General features: G+C 37.5%; 1 protein-coding gene across 6 annotated transcripts in view; it reads left to right on the top strand.

The window, feature by feature from the left end:
• Positions 1-17,085, top strand: part of tnr (tenascin R (restrictin, janusin)) — a 139,154-nt gene that overhangs the window by 11,578 nt on the left and 110,491 nt on the right. For 2 of the 6 annotated variants that reach the window (XM_079614504.1, XM_079614509.1), the window contains exon 1: positions 3,638-3,887. The exons of 1 other annotated variant lie outside the window; for it this stretch is intronic. The gene's annotated coding sequence lies outside the window, so the exon portion shown is untranslated. Of the gene's footprint in view, positions 1-3,543; positions 3,888-17,085 lie in introns of those variants that run through there. 3 more of the 6 variants (XM_079614507.1, XM_079614506.1, XM_079614508.1) reach the window with 3 other exon arrangements.

The raw sequence follows: 17,085 nt of genomic DNA on the forward strand, positions 1-17,085 counted from the left end.
TATACAATGAAGCTCCTTGCAATGAAGGCTATACTTGTATAGACCAAATAAACTGAAAACCTTTTAAAAAAATCTTATTTTGTGTTTCACAGATGAAATAAATGGTTTGGTAAGTGATGACAGAATTTTCATACAGTGCACAATACAAGACTGACGCTAAGCGTGCGACTAGTCTGTGACAAAAGACTGCGGCGAAGGAACTGAAGGAATTATCCAACTAGTAACACTGACTCTTTAAGCATAATTGTTTATTTTTCTGTGGGGAAAACCCTGCCTCAGATGAGAATTTGAGATGATACGTTTAGTCTGTGTCGCGCCACAGGCGTGTTGATTTATTGACAGATTGTTACATGACAGCCTCTTTGCTGCGTGCACTAATGATGATTGTGCAAAATATTTCCTGAAAGGCAAGTTGAACACTGTCACCATGACGATATGATGAAACGTATCAACTAATAATAGTCTTGACATCCTCCTAGGAGGTGCTATAAAGGTTCTTTTCCAATTTTGATTTGTAAAGACCAGCGCAGCAGGGATATGACTTCACCTTCTCTGTTTGTATTCATTTGCTTCAGACTGCCTGCTGAAACATTAATGCCTGTCTCAGTTTCACTGTTTCTCACTGAGGCAGGGGTCCCGCTGCCCAGCTGACAGCACAGATTGCGCTTTGCCAGAGAGAAAGTGGGAGACAGTGAGAGTAAAAGAGTGAAAAATATTTGCAATTTTAATGGAAAAATTATTAAAATAATTATTATAAAGAACTTTGAATGGGACATTACCTGATTACGTGTAATACCTGTAAGGTATGTATATATATATATATGTATGTATGTATGTATGTATATATATATATATATATTCAACCATCCATTATTTTTCTTACAGTTAAATTAAATGTAATCATGTAATGTCCCATTGAAAGTTATTTACAGATTTAATCTTCTATTTTACCACTCTATTATGCTTTTCATCCTGACCATAGATGTCACTAAATCACATCTATATATATTACTTTTATATATTATTATAGTAATAGAGATGCACTGATTACAATTTTCTATGCCGATTCCGATTTTTCATTGAGTTTGACCTGCCAATACCGATTTTAGTCGATTTCATTTTTTCTATCCACTTTACAGCACACACAAATATTTATTTTCGATTTTTTTTTAATAAAACACCATATACTTTTATCCAATCTGAATAATAAAAACAAGTTTAAATGGGTAAATTTTCTATAAATATGCACTGCACTGATATATACAGTTGCGATCAGAATCAGCTGTTTACAATGAAGAAATAAAACAAAGTAATTTAAATAGCTTAAAGGTGGGGTATGTAATTCTCTTTTTTGGCCATTTTTTCAAAATCACTTAAAATCCTATTCCTAACCCACTTACAGCCACTGAGTTAGAAGCACTGAAATAAAAATTAAGCAATTTAATCATCTGTGGAACAGGCAGGACTCGAAAAACTCCAGCCAATCATTTCCAAGACCACCTAGAATCATTGGACAGTAAGTGTGTCAATCAAACGGTCGTACCATCCCCCCCTCCCCCCATCCATGTCCATGTTCTTTGAATGGGTGGAGTCAAAGGAAAGAAGGTAGGACCATTTGAGTTGTGTATTTTCAAAATCTGCCGGCCGTTTTGCAAATCACATACCCCACCTTTAACACAACAAATGTTTCAAGTGGTTTCCCCAAATTCAACTGAAAATGCAACTTTTAATGACTATTCAACCCCTCCATGGCAAGCATCTTCAGTACTTAGTAGAACACCCTTTTGCTGTTCTGACCTGCTGCAAATGAGATGTAGAAACAGACACCAGCTTCTGGCAGCGTTTCTGAGGTATCTTAGCCCATTCCTCATGAGCCATAGCCTCCAGTTCAGTAATATTCTTGGGTTTGCATACTGCAACCGCCACCTTCAAATCCCACCATAGATTTTCTATGGGGTTCAAGCCAGGTGACTGTGATGGCCACTCAAATCTTCCAGGACTTCTTCTGCAACCAAGCCTTGTAATTTGAGGTATGCTTGGGATCATTGTCCTGTTGGAAGGTCTAATGATGCCCAAGCTTCAGCTTCCTCACTGACGGCATGAAGTTTTCTTCTAGGATTTCATGATACTTCAATAAATCCATCTTTCCTTCCACACGCTGCAGGTTTCCAGTGCCAGAGGATGCAAAGCAGCCGCAGAGCATCACTGAATCACCACCATGTTTAACAGTAGACAGTGTTCATTTCAGCATATGCTTCATTCTTTCTTCCTCCAGACATACCCTGATCCATAGGGCCGAAAAGTTCTAGTTTTGTTTCATCGCTACACAGAACAGAATCCCAAAACTTAGGCTATGTGGCTTATTTAAATTATTTTGAGCAACTTGAAGCTGACTTTTCTTGTGCTTTTGGGTCAGTAGTGCTGTACGTCTTTGAGTTCTGGCATGCGTTTAGTACGCACTTTACTGTGCAAGCTGAAACCTGCCACCAAGGGTTGCTGCAGTTCTTTTGCAGTCACTCGAGGGTTTTTCTGAACCTGCCTTCTCAAAAATATGGTTGCAGTCGTTGACTTTCATTTAACTTTTTGGACCATTCTTTTGACTTAGCCATATTTCTAACATGCAGTCAAACGTGACACTCAACAAACCTAGCCAGTTCAGATATGTTGTGTGTTCTAGCTCAAGCACACCTGGTGTAACTAATGAAGCCCTTGATTAGTTGCATCTGGATGCTTGAGACAACACCTTTTTTACATGTTTGTGCTGTTGTGACAGATTCTATTCAGGGGATTGAATAATTTTGAAACTGCAGAAGTCATTAAAAGTTGCATTTTCAGTTAAATTTGGGGAAACCACTTGACACATTTGTTGTGTTGTGCTATTTCAATTACTTTTGTTTGATTTGTTCATTGTAAACAACTGAAAGTCTGTACATTTGGTACATGCATACAAACTTGGTTTGCAATAGGGGTTGAATAATTTCGATTTCAACTGTATATTCAGAAGAAATCAAATAAAACTAATATTGGAATATGGTAGCAGTACATGCATAATCTTCTTAGACAGGCATACTCCACTATATTTAAAAGTGCAAATTTGATCTTATTTGTGTAAACAGGCTGGTATATTAACATCCCATCATTTCAAGATATATATAGTATATATAGTAATGAACAGACAGGCACCAAAATAATGCTTGAAATGTTGTCACTGTATTTTTACAGTGAACCTGTGCCAACTAAAGCCGCCAGCTTTTACTGTAAATTTAGCTTTTTATATAGTGTGTGAGAGATCTCATCCTTTTGTCTCTCTCTCTCTCTCTCTCTCCATTCTCCTCTCTCTACAGCTTTCTCTTTCAGAGCGAAGCCGAACTGAAGCTAGTGGGATTAGTTCTGGACTGGCTACTGTCGGCTATTGGAACACCCTCTAGAGGCTGCAGGAAGAGAACGCCAGCGCTAGCAGATCAATACAATGGGAGAGAGAGAGAACAAGACAGGGGGTAGAGAGGCATAGGGAGGGTAGGAGAAGGAAAGAGAACGAGAGTGGGGGGTGTCGCCGGGTGAGGGAGGGAGACGGAGATAGCGTGCATTTGCGTGTGCGAGAGAGAGAGAGAGAGGAGGGTGCGAAAGGCGGATAGACAGAGAGAGACGGAGTTAGTGCGAGAGCAAGGTGTACACGTTGCTCAGCCATCCTCATTGCAGCCGCGACAGGCAGCCAGAGAGGAGCTCCAATCTAACCGGTGGCAACAATAGACTACAGAAAACACAGCTTGACCGATCAATAGACCTTTGCCAGAAACATTGTGAGAGGGAGAAAGCTGCTCACGGACCGGGGTGGAGCAGATAAGGTGAAGATCTGAGGCAATTACAGCACCGGGTTCCACAACTAGGTAAGTTGAGCAGCTTGTGCTCTCTTCTCATCGCGGCTGTGCTGTACTTGACTGATTGGGGTTTGTGTTTTCTGCATCAATCAAAACATTATCAATCTGAGCTTCAGAGATAATGTCAGGTTACTGAAGTCACGTCAGGGATAAGACTGTGTCTGTGTCAACCAAAAGCTGTATTATACTTCAATTTGAACATGCATTGAGTTGAATTCTTTGTATTCCAGAAGTATCATGCATTTATTGTTTTTGAATGACTCACAAGTGCAAGTACAGTGAGTAAAAACATTGCATGAATGGTTTTAAAGAAGTTGGTTTAATATTTTGATGCATATTATGATTTGAGAACTTTTTATTTTCAGTAATATCTGTCATTTAGATAGAAGAGAATATTCTATATGATGCATGCAAAACTATATGGAAGTATATTGAACAACTGACAAAATGACATACATGTCACATCTGAATATATATATCCGCATATAAACTGTTTAGAAATACAAATGCAAAACTGTATATTATGTAGAACATGTTTTTTTGGGTCAGCTCTATTATTTCAAAGTTTGACATATCCCAGCAATTTCCCTCAAATCTAGATGCAGTTTGTTTCAAGAATTGAACAAGTAGGTTCTGATTGCTCTGTGCCTTTTTGCATGGATGTTTTCTGAATGCCAGCCTCACTGTACCCCAGAGTGAGCAATTATTCTGTGCAGTGGGAAAACTTTCCATCCAAATAGTTGGCGATGCTGTTATGGGCAGATAATGATGTCACATCCATCCTGTGGATAAACTGGCTGTTTATTTGTTCCACTACATCCTGTGGCACCTTTTAGGAGAAATATTCTCACACTTGCTGTTGTTCATCCATTCCTCCTCCCTGCAGAGCTGCACTGTGAGGGATATTGTCATTTTTTCTTAAGTGTTTGATTTGTCAAAGTCAGTTGAACATATTGTCCATGGGCAGAGAGTGTGGTATCGGCATGATATTAAAAATCTGGTGTGGGGGATTTTTTCTGCAGATTTATAGTGGAGAATAAATCTTAACACCTCAGCTACAAGACCTTTTCTTCACCGCGCTGCCATGTGAACGAACGATACCGCATGCCTCCCCACACAGTGTAAGATGAGAGCCCAGGGGTACATGGTAATCTCTCCGTAGGTAGATCACACCTCTCCGCTGCTCATTCCTTCCTTCCTCCTGCTCCTCTTTCATTAGTCTTAGGCATGATTTCAAAGCTTTCCCTGAGTCTGAGAATTCAGATAACGCGCTCTGCTCCCACTAGCACACAGGCCTATCTATTAAACATGCAGCCATCAGAAGGCTCTCTCTCAACCAACACAGTCAAATTTATGGAAATGTAAATCAATAATGTAGACCAGCAAATACTACATTTTAAAATGTTTCCTTTGGCTGAAATGGCACACTCATTGCTAGGACAAAGGTACTGAGAATGGCACTTAAATGGAAAGACATAATTCTAATAAAAATGTAGGCAAATTCAAATGGCGCTTCCACACAAAAGAAGATATTTAGAAAAATTCCTTTATTTTATTTTTTCCCTCCTCCATACAATGAAAGCCAATGTGGTCCAATGTTGTTTTGAACCCCACTGTCTCTCATTATATGGACAAAAGCAGTTAAACATTCTTCAGAATATCATATTTTGTGTTCCAGAGAAAAAAGTCAGTCAGTTTTGGAACGACATAAGGGTGAGTAAATTATTACAGAATTTTCATTTTTGAGCGAACTATCCCTTTAAGATGATGTAATGTAATGACAAATCATGGCTTTCTTTCTGTGCTCATTATTAGTCTGCGGAGCTGTTGCCTATCCATCTTCAAATTTGAAAATGTCACCATGTGTGTTGAATATTCTGACCAATGAGGGGATAGTTTGCTTAGATGTGACTTTTATTAACACATTTAGGTTCGTTTTGAAATGTTTCCATGTGAAAGCGAAATTAACCAAGCAGAAAATACAACATTGGTGTCAGTTTCAGAACAAAGCAAACGGATGTTTCAATATATGGTGAAAACATCCATAAACATTTATAACATTTTACTATAAAATACTATAAAGAAGGGAGGAAAAGATAGCCTATGCCATTTATTTAATTGTTTTAATTCATTATAATTAATCAATTCTGTGAGGTTTTTGTAAGTAAAAAAAAATAGCCACCTCTTTAATTTACTATAAACGCATCAACGCAGCTGTATCTTGTGTTAATCATGATTGCATAATAAAATTTTCTGATACTTTTCCCTCTCAGTGAGATTAATTAACATGTAGCGGCACGCTTGTGGGTAACCAAATAGCACAACTGTGTTAGTCTATGAGGAAATTAATAATTTACATAATATTTCAGTCCAGGGGCTTTGCCTCTGCACAATGCCCAGCAGTGACTGTTGCAGAAGTTTCCTCTACTCTTGCTATTAGACTGCTAAATAATAATTAAGCCTGGGCCCCATTTGCATGCACTCTGCGGAAGAACGCGAACGTTTAAAAAAGAAATCGGGCTGCATATATTGGACCACCCGAGGATCATTGTCCAAAATGAAAGCAGGTTGAGGCGGCTGCTCTCTGTGCACTCCCTGTTCAACTGCCATTAAATGGCTTTCAAGTGACTACTCTTTTTTTTGTCATTGACTTAAATACAGCTTAGCTGATGGATCAGTTTATTATAACGCTATGTTATTGCAGTTTGTGTGCAGTTTTAATGCGCTCCTGCTGTTGAAATGACCCTTTTGAGCACTATTGTTCTCAAATTTAATTACCAACCCTCAATGTTCAGCATAAGCCAAGGACACGCTAGGCGACGACAACTGTTTTTCTGAAGAAAATTATACCATATAAAGGAGGCATTTCGCATTTACCCCATCAAACATGAAGCTGTGGTCTGTTCTGTCATGGGTTCAATCTGTTTGATAAATGCTTCGCCGGCTCTGTGCTGTTTTGGTGTTCACCTTCTGATAGCCACGCTAGCTTTAAATAATACCTAGGTACAAAGAGAGTTGGGGAAAGAAAATTACTTGAACCCTTGCCCACTGCTTGTGCACCTGTTTTTTTTCCTGCCACATTTTTTCTGCCTACAAACATGTCCCAATCTTACTTAACAATCTTGCAGATGATCCCCAAACTCCAGTTCAGTCAATAGGGGGAGCCGGTGAGCTCTTGCTTTGGTTTGAAAATGTGCTTGTGGCTTGATGATCATTTCAGAACATCAGACAATGACTGAGCTCCAGCGTGATGCTCTAAATTAATGGGATTAATGTTTATTTGGCTAATCTGATTAACGAGTTAATCGGATTGAACTGTTTCAGAGTGTGCAAGAAATCCTGTTAGTAAAAACAGATTCATCAACATGATTTAAAGGTGCAGTGTAGCGACACCAAACAGCATTAGGAATATATTCAAATGTTTTAAACACTTACTCCATCTGCCATTGTTCAGAAAACATAGTCCCATCCCAAATTTATACCTGTGGATAAGAAAATAGCATGTCCTTCTCAATCGGGTTGCCCAAATAAACATAATGCAATTCTTTTTAGTGCTGCTAGTAGTGCAGAAATGACACACTTCCATTTGAAATGTGCTGTAAGAGAATATGCTTGGTTCTGCTGGACTTAGCTAATGAATTAGACTGCATACTCATAAAAACCCCACCAACCACAGACCACTTGTCAGCGAGCTCGGAAGCGCAAAATGATTTACTTGCAGAGAGCATTTCTGATTGGCTAAAACACTGTGAGCTGTGCATTTTACAGAGCCTGTCACAGAAACCGGTGTGATTTCTCAGGACACCTATTCCAGTGATGTCTGTCATAGTTGGAACATTTTATGCTTGGTATTCAAAAAAAGAAAGAAAGAAATTAATAGTGAAAATGCACTAAGTCAGCACTTTAGGTTTTGCGTGTGTTTTTATTGGAATTATTTCAGGTATACCTGACAGGTAGCCTGACAATATTAGATAAATTTCCAACTGCTGGCATATTGAAAAGCTTTGCTGAGCCAAAGAAAATCAGCAATCAATATAGGGCTAAAAACACTGTTATATAGTGCTCAGTGACAAAGAACATTTAACTTATCAGCTCGCATTCGATCAGGGCCAGCTAACAGGGCGATTGATTGCTCTGTAAAGCTCTGGAGGAAATGGAAGAAATGAATAAATCAGGAGTGATTTACAAACGCACAGATACGAGCCAGGTATTTCTTAGCTCCTATCAGGAATGGTCAAGTGCGTTGATCTACTGTGTACTGTATGTGTTTGTAAAGGAGAAGCAGCTAAAAGAGGACATGAAGTGAGAAGACAGCAGGTAGTCAACAGTTAGTTCATCTATACTGAGGGATATAGACAAATACGACAGATCTTTATTTGTTTAATTTGTCAATTGTTTTGTTGATAATGCTGAATTTGAATGAATTATTATGCGATTATACAATAGGGTTGATAATTTAACATTTTCATGTGATTATTAAATGCATTATTGAAAACTACTGCGGGCAAAAGTCAGTGTGGACCGTCTCTGTTGCACTGGAGGGTCATCGGGTGGAGAAGTAAAACATCTCTTATGTAGTTATCTTGCCAAGATAGGCAGCCAATTAAAGAACACAACCATCGTTTCTAAATAAAACACGATTAGTAGAGCAATGAAATTAATGTCATGTCAAAAACTGTGCAAACCAAATTAAAACATCATTAAAAAAAGAAAAAAAAAGATTAATGGTCAAATAAATATGAATTTGGCATTTCATTTTGATTTGCGCCCTTATTCAATGCATTCATTGCACCTTTTTCTCCCCTTTGTGATATATTTACGATTAATTCATTTGAATAAAATGCAATTAATTTGATTAAAATATGTGATTTCTTAGGGTACATTTACTCGACAATGATATGCTTACAACTGAGAAGTTTTTCCTTTGTAATACGCATGTGCATGACGTCATCGGTTTCAGAGATTTGCGTTTTTGTTGTTTACACGGAGACCGTTTTCAAAAACTTGCACTTTGAAAATCGCTTTCAAAAGTTCACATTTTCAGGCTCCCAAAACGCTGTTGTCCTGTAAATGAAAGACCAAAACGCATACAAAGTATTCCTTTTTTAGTTGAAAACGGTGTCATGTTAACAGCCCCTTTTGATGGCCAAACTGGTTGGTAGATGTTATTTTTGGAATGTCTGTCTGTACAGACACTAATGCTATTGCTCTTAAACAGCTAAAACTTCCTTGTTTAAAGACTAGTCCATGCAGTTGCTGCACTAAAACTGTGATTTAAAAGTTCACACTTTGATTTGATCTGAGGCATACATACTGTATAAGTTCAAGAAAAAAATAATGTTTTTTCATTTTTAAATTGCCTGTTTGTTTATCTCGTCCTAAATAAACTGGTAAACAGAGTGCTATCATGACTTGTAGGGACTGTCATCTGCCAAAGCTGGCAGAATAGATAAACTTGTCTTTTTGCTGAAGCATTCAGTTCACACTCTTATTTTTTTTTTATGTAATGTGTTATCTCTTTAGTCTAGCACAGTAATTTTTAGATTTCCAGTGTGGGTGAGGTCACATTTATTTCAGCCAATCAGGTTTGCTGCGGATCTTGCGCCTGTTAATTGACATGTGATTAAGGAGTAAAACAATTATTTGCTCCAGTGAAGATTCCATCTGTCTTCAATTAGTTAGAATTGTATCATTAACTTAATATGTTATCTGCTCACAAATTTCCTCTGCTAAATGTTGGGAATGGAAATGTGCCGACTCGTGGTCACATTTTATTTGTAGCTCTGTAAACGCACACCCTCTGAGATGGTGATGTGAACCTATGTAATATATTAATCTTTCTGATACAATGTCATTTTCAATTATTGCTAGTATTCTGACATTTCAACTGGATTCTGGAAGAGACATGGTCAATGAATGCTGTCACAAGCAATCATTGACAATGTGTCAAATCTATATTGCTAAAGGACACGGGGTACAGCACTCATGCAAACGCACGCTTGCCATGTTAGAGAGAGAGAAAAATACCGTAGATAAATATACATTTTAAATTTTTTTCTCCAAAATTGCTTGCATTCATTATTTCAGCCCAAGATGGCATAAAACAAATGATTTTATGACTTCTAGGCAGTGCTAGTAATTAGAGCAGTGGAACTGATTAAGTTCACCCAATAATTAAACAAATATCATTGATTTCCCACAGAGACAGTCCAGTTCACGAACACATCCACCATCCACTCCTGCTTCCTGTTCCCCCTGAAGCAATAGGCCAATCAGACGACTGCGGTTTGAGAAGTGCAATAAAAGTCAGGCACATTGATATTCTGTGCAACGGACTTCCGTGTCCCTTTGTCAATAGATAAAGATTGAAAAGAGGTGGTTTGTTGAAAAATAGATATCACACACAGCTCTTCTGTTGTAGCAGGAATCCGCAGATCTGTTATGTGGATATTTGCTTTGACCTACTGTTTGTAGTTGTGTGGCTGGCTCATGTTGGTCTTTCACTCGCTAGTTCTCCCCATCTGTGCGGGCAGATGGATGAACACTCCCACATAAAGTTTTCTTTGCCAATTGCCATCCTTCCTGCTTTGTAGTTAAAAGAGAAAATTGAAGCATTTTTGGATCCTTTGTGTCTTCACTAAGCGGTCCAGCTATCATTTCATTGCCTCTTTCATGGACTTTTCTGGCTAACCAATAAAGTCTTGATTTGTCAGCTGAATGCGTGTGAATAATATCAGCGTGTGTCTTATTTGAATGTACAAGTGCATTGTGATTGTCTGAGAGACTTGATCTTTAAACAAAAGCCAACTCAATTGCTGACGAGTGTAATATTTAAATAGATTCTGCCTGCCGAACAGAGTCTGTGAGGAATTGCGAGGAGACTCAGAGATTTACATTCAAATACGCCACAGCAGGGCCATGTTGTCATTTGATGTAAATTCCTTTGGTCAACATTGTGTTCGGTGTAGAAAGAGCTGTTTGTAGTTGCCTCTAAGCATTTCAAAGAGACTTCTAGGACCGTCTTTAAAATGATTAAAGAGATACAGTAGTTCAGCCAAATATGAATATTCTGTCATCATTTACTCACCCTCTTGTAGTTCCAAATCTGCATGACTTGCTTACTTTTCTAGGCCACAAAAATATATTCATGCTGCTTTTTTTCCATAAAATGAAAGTGAATGGCAACCAGGGGCTGTGAAGCAAAAAAAAAAAAAAAAACATAATAAAAAAATTAATTTGTGCAATTTGAATATGTGCATATCCAATTTGTCAGGTTGTGATTGGTTAAAGTCGGCATGAAACGAATGTTGCGATATTCTTTTCTTCCCTATTGTGATGTACATCCACGTGACACTGCTTCTCGAACAAGAAAAATATAGGGCGGGAGGGATTTTGTCCATTGGGAATTGATTGGATCATTGAATCGTTGTCATTTGCTATTGCTGTGATCTCATGTGAGTAATAGGTTCTTGCGCCAGTAAACGTCATCAAAAATTATCATTGCAAGTGGGTGGAAGTTGATGTAAATTATGTAACATTTCACAAAGATAGCATTATAGCAACATAACAAAAAGTATGGGAGTAACAGTTCTCGGTAAAACAATCGAACCGTACCGTACCGTTCTCCACCCCCGGTTCGGGACGTACTTGCACCGCAGTTGATCTCAAATCTGATGACGCATCTATAATATGGTTTGTTGAAAATAACACGTAAAACAGATGTTGATGGATGCACATGCTGGCTCCCCAATAATACATTACAACAGCCATAATCAAACATCGAGAAAGACAACGCATGTACAGTATGAGTATTTTGGATCCTTGCATTATGTCTTAAAGGGACAGTAGCCTAATATTCCTGCTGTCTGTAAATGGTAGATGGACTGCATTTATATAGCACTATACATATTGCTTCACATTCACCCATTCATTCACTCATTCATACACCAACGGCGGTATCAGCCATGCAAGGTATATACAGCCATATAGCTCGTCGGAAGCAGTTGGGGTTAGGTGTCTTGCTCATGGACACCTCGACACTTTGGTCAAGTGGAACCGGGATAGAACCACCAACCTACATGAACCACTAAGCCACTGCCGCCCCGTCTGTGTTTTCAATGTTAATCAATCAACAAAAGACAAGGAAATCACTCACAGCTCTAGATTGATTAACTTTAATAAGGATTCATCTTTAATGTATACAGTCAAATAGCCTATGCAATGTTATTTTACATTTTGATTCATTTATTCAATTTCTGTACCTGAAAACTAATGTTAGACCTACATGAAAAACCTGAAAGGCACTGTTTATTTTATTTGTGTCTTTGCTCTCTTTGTATTTTTTTGTGCTGTTGCGTGTGGTTAGTTTATTTGTTCTTATTTTCTTTATTTTTATTTGACAGTACCTTTTTCCATGATTATAGCACGTACTGAAACCGTGAACCTAAAACTGTGATACAAACCGAACCGTGAGCTATTATACCCCTAGCAAAAAGTCATTAGAACTACATTTATTGTGCTATTTTATTTGGTCAACATTCGTTTGCATTATATGGAAAAGAGCAGCTTAAAATATTCTGCTTAACATTTCATGTGTTCCACAGAAGAAATAAAATCATACTGTTTTGGACATGAACAGAATTTTTGGGAGAACTATCCCCCATGCTGGATTCAGGAAAAAAATTAATTAAACTAATTAATAAATAAATAAATATCAAATGTAGTACTTCAGTAGGCAGAGTTTCTAGTAACATAAAAACAATTAAATCTGCTCAAGAACTCAACCAGCGGACAGTGGATTATTAATTCAGTCCAGTACTTACAATATCTAAAAGTATAATGTGATTTCATTAAATTTTTTTTGCATATCACAAGTGTCATCCTACTATTCACAGCTTTTTTTCTGTTAGGTTTGTTCCTCATAAACAAGCAAGACACGTCTCCTTCTCCCCACTGCCATGAAGCCGAAATGGCCTGTGCCTGTTTTTAAGCGGTGTTAATGTGTGCTGGCCTATGGAACACACATCCTTGGAGAAAACATCTCCAGTCTGATTAGCGTTTATAAAATCTAGCCACGGTCTGCGCAGTCTGACTTCATATTTCACATTACATTAACCCACCAGCGCAGCCCAGTACAATGAGTCTTTTCTGGGCAGGCAGTGTGTGCATGTGTTACAGTGGAAGAGCTGTTATGAGGGAATGGACACGAGAATTGGCAACAGGTCTTTGTTCTAATCAGGCTGTCTTGAATGGGCTCTTTCCTTTTCATTTCAATGGATAGTTCACTCAAAAATGAACAGTGTTGTTATTATTTGCTCACCCTATAATGTATGTTGTTCCAAAAACTGTAAAGAATACTTCTTTTTTCATCTACCCTAGCTCTCTTTGGCACTTTTATGATAATTTTTCAGATAATTAACAGATTTTTCTGACAGAAATGTCATTAATGAATCCTTCTTTTGAGCCATAACTTTTTAATGAATCAGTTGATCTGGTTCACAAAACTGGTCTGAATGGTTCAGGAATCAGACTGATCGGACTCAATTATCCAGTTAACAACTCTAATGACTTAACGTTTTATCTGTTTGTGACATAAAGCTTACATAAGGCTTTGTAAAATATAGACTGCTTTTATAATAATAATAAAAAATATCTAGCAGTCACTAACATTTGTAAACGAATGAAATAAAACATTAAAAATTTCTCCTTTTGTGTTAAACTAATTTGAGAACATGGTTGAGGTCCTCAGCTTCACTGTAATAAGGCATTGTTCAAGTGTTTCCAAGCCAGTCTGCGCTGAAAGTTTCTAAAGAATGACTTGTTGGTTGCAGGTGAATCAGTGTGCAAGATGCAGCCTACAAAAGCTTCACTCGGTACAGGTGCTATATCAAAGACATTTTGTGAGAGGCATCACAATGTCCTTCACAAAGTATCCAAGCCTTTGACATGTCGTGTTGTGAGGTGAAGCTATTGCCATAGGACATCGGTTTGCTTTGGTGTCATATTTGTTTTGCGCAACTGATTTATATACTGAAATCCTAAAGACAGAAACAAAATGACATTTCCATGCGTTACGCTCGATATTCACTTGACCTCAATGTGTATTGACTTTGTGCACTGTAGCGAGATAGAACTGACCAAACAAAATGCACACAAAAAAAATAGTTTGACCTTTTATTGTCCGTGTCCAGATCAGGGACAAAACGATTGAACTCTATATGTAAAAATTCTCTATACAAATGCAAACTAGCAAACAAGGCTTAAGCTAGTCCCAGACTAAAATGCATGTTTGAGCTGTTTTAACTCAAAGTAACTTCCACTGACATTAAAATGTCATTGCAGTTGTTTTGTGTTTTTACTAAGGCATGTTTATAAAAGATACATAAATGTTTGAACCAAGGTCTAATTCTGGCTTAATAAGCCCTGACTGTGAAACCAGGCCTAAGTTTCCTTAAAAAAAAAAAAAAAGCTCTAGCTTTATACTGTTCTCACAGTCCAATCCTCAGAGCAGTCAGTATAGGCAGAGCTTCTTTGTATTCTGTGAACATTCAGCTTTGCCTCTGAGTTGAAATAAGAAGTTATTCATGTGTTCTATTTGTTTATTCATCTATTCATTATCAATTCGACTCTATCCTTTTTTGCTGCATCAAATCCAGTTTTGTTAACACCCTTTGTGTTCATCAGGCTAGGAGACTAACTGAATATTATTTATTTTTGTTAAAAAAAGGATTACTAGTAGGATTACAATTTTAAGCATGTTTGGAAAGAAATCGAGTATATTATTGGTGGATCCTGAACTGCCCAGAAGTGCGTTCATTGTTGGAAAATGTTTCCCTCTCCGTTTTACTGGTAAGATTGCCGATTTAGGTTAAGACATTTAGGTTTGTCACCTAGTAGATGTTTGCTTTTTCGCATTCTGATAGCAATCACTAAGTAAGTGGTCTTAATGTATTTATGAACCTAAACAATGAGCTTATGCTGCGTTCACTCCATAACTACCGCAAATTGTAAGAGATTACGTTATACATAGCGTGACTTGAATTTATGCGTTTCAAAGGCAACACTATCATAGCCAAAATTAATCTGCAGCAGTCAGGTGGTACAGGTCAGTGCAAGTTTTTTGTTCAATATTATTGTAATGTTATATGCATTGAGACATGAGGTAGTTTTAACGCCGTCTCTCATGATGCTTTTGTTTTGCTCCCTGCTGTACGCGTTCATGTGTTTTGAGGCGTGGCTTTGGAGGCGCTCTGAAGGGAGGGTGTGATCTTATGCTTTCAAAGCTAGCTCGCTATTGTTAGCCTCTCCGAAAAACAAAATAAACGAAGAATTCAGAACACTATACCTTTAAAACATTTAAGGTTGTCACCTAGTATTAGAATTTTACTTTTTCTCTCCATTTGTACTGGCAAGATTGCTGATATTTAAGTAATGTAGTGCCTTTCTCTTGTCATTATTTGCTTATGAAATTTGCATGCTCATTGATTGGATTGGTGTACTTATTATATCATGGTCATTGTACTGCATCTCTCTCTGTATTTTGCATGGTGCCTCTGGGTATGTGCCCAAATAGCCATATTATTATTCCAGCCTCGGGACAGGAAGCCTACCAACATTTTGTTCCTGCTCTATTGGTTTTTATTAATTAATTATCTGTCGCAGAATAATTTTTTTTAGTAGTCCTCTGTTCGTCAGTTAAACTGGTTTAGAAACAGATTTTACCCCACACTTTACAACCTCCAGCTTGTTTCTGGTCACTGAATCAAATTTTTAGACCCACAAGAAGTTGAAATCACCATAGTGAAGATGAGAAGACATCTGTCTATTGAGATAAGGCACAAACCATTTCAGAGCTGAATGGCAGCCGTTCAGTGCACAGACACACGGTGACGGTGGTAAAATGCAAGAAGCCTTTGAAGTTTGATTATTCAAATTTAAGCTAGCAAAGTTAAATTAGAGAAAGTGAACTGGAAACTCAAAAACAAAAAAAATATTGAAGGGAAGGAAAACCCAATCTCTGAAAAAAAGGAGTTTAATTAACTGACAGCATTAGCAGTAAAAATACAATACTTCCATGTGCAAAGTTGACACTTTCCTTCCAAAACAGCTCCTGCAGGACTGTTACCCGTGCACACGTTTGTGCCGACCTGGTTGTACACTATCCAGCCTGCAGAGAAGCCCTGAAAGGGATTAGATAAATGTTTTCTGGGAATATTTTAAGGAAACGCGTGAGTCGTGCAGGGGCAGTCATGCTTGAAATTGAGTGAAATCACATATTCAGGCAGACATGTTGGATCACATACACACTTATTGTCAGCCTCTAGTGATCGCCCTCCTTCCTATGTCCTCTAGCCATTCTTATATCACTAGAATGAAGAAGCAACTCATGGGCTAGAATCATGAAGAGCCGACTATCGCAAAGCACTTCAAAGGTCACTGCTTTTCAAATCTGACCATAATTTACAGTGCACACCTTTATGGTTGAGAGACTTTCGGACTAAAGAATCAATTATGTTGCAAAAGAAACGGTGAAGTGGGGGATAAAAAGTGGTCACATTTATATCATTAAAATCCTTTTGAAGAGGCAGAATGAAATCTCAGTGGACTTCCCAAGGGTTGATGATTTTGAGAGAAAATGACATTTTTATCCTGGGTAACATTATTGCAGTTTAGACCCCAGCCTTGACATATGCCCGAACTTTCAATACAATTTCATCTTATCATATTCTTATCACACTTTACAAAAAGGTTCAGTTTGTTAGCGTTATTTACTGCATTACGTATCATTTACAGCATTAGGTATCACAATTTTTACAGCATTTATTAATCTAGGTTAATGTTTATTTAATTTATTTTATTTGGAAAAAATTATAAAGTAACGATACACAAATGAGTTTTTTTTTTTATCCTAGTAAAATAAATATTGTAACACTTTACTATAAAAAAAAAATTCGTCATTTTCTTTATTAATTTAAATTTATTTGCTTTTAATTCAAATGTTTTTCTTTAATAATAATAATTAGTATTATATTTTCATCTGCAATTTTCATCTGCAAAATCCAGTAATTTCAATTGGAATCCATGCGATCATGATTTTTGCGTGAGGGCAAAAGACTTCCCCATGCAGATTCGACAAAAGGATTGAAGTTGGTATTGCGGTTTTGCCACACAGACCAACAGAAAGCTGCTTTTGTGACAGCTGTGTACA

The sequence above is a fragment of the Phoxinus phoxinus genome (genome assembly GCF_949152265.1).
Source record: "Phoxinus phoxinus genome assembly, chromosome: 5".
Classification (NCBI taxonomy): Eukaryota; Metazoa; Chordata; class Actinopteri; order Cypriniformes; family Leuciscidae; genus Phoxinus; species Phoxinus phoxinus.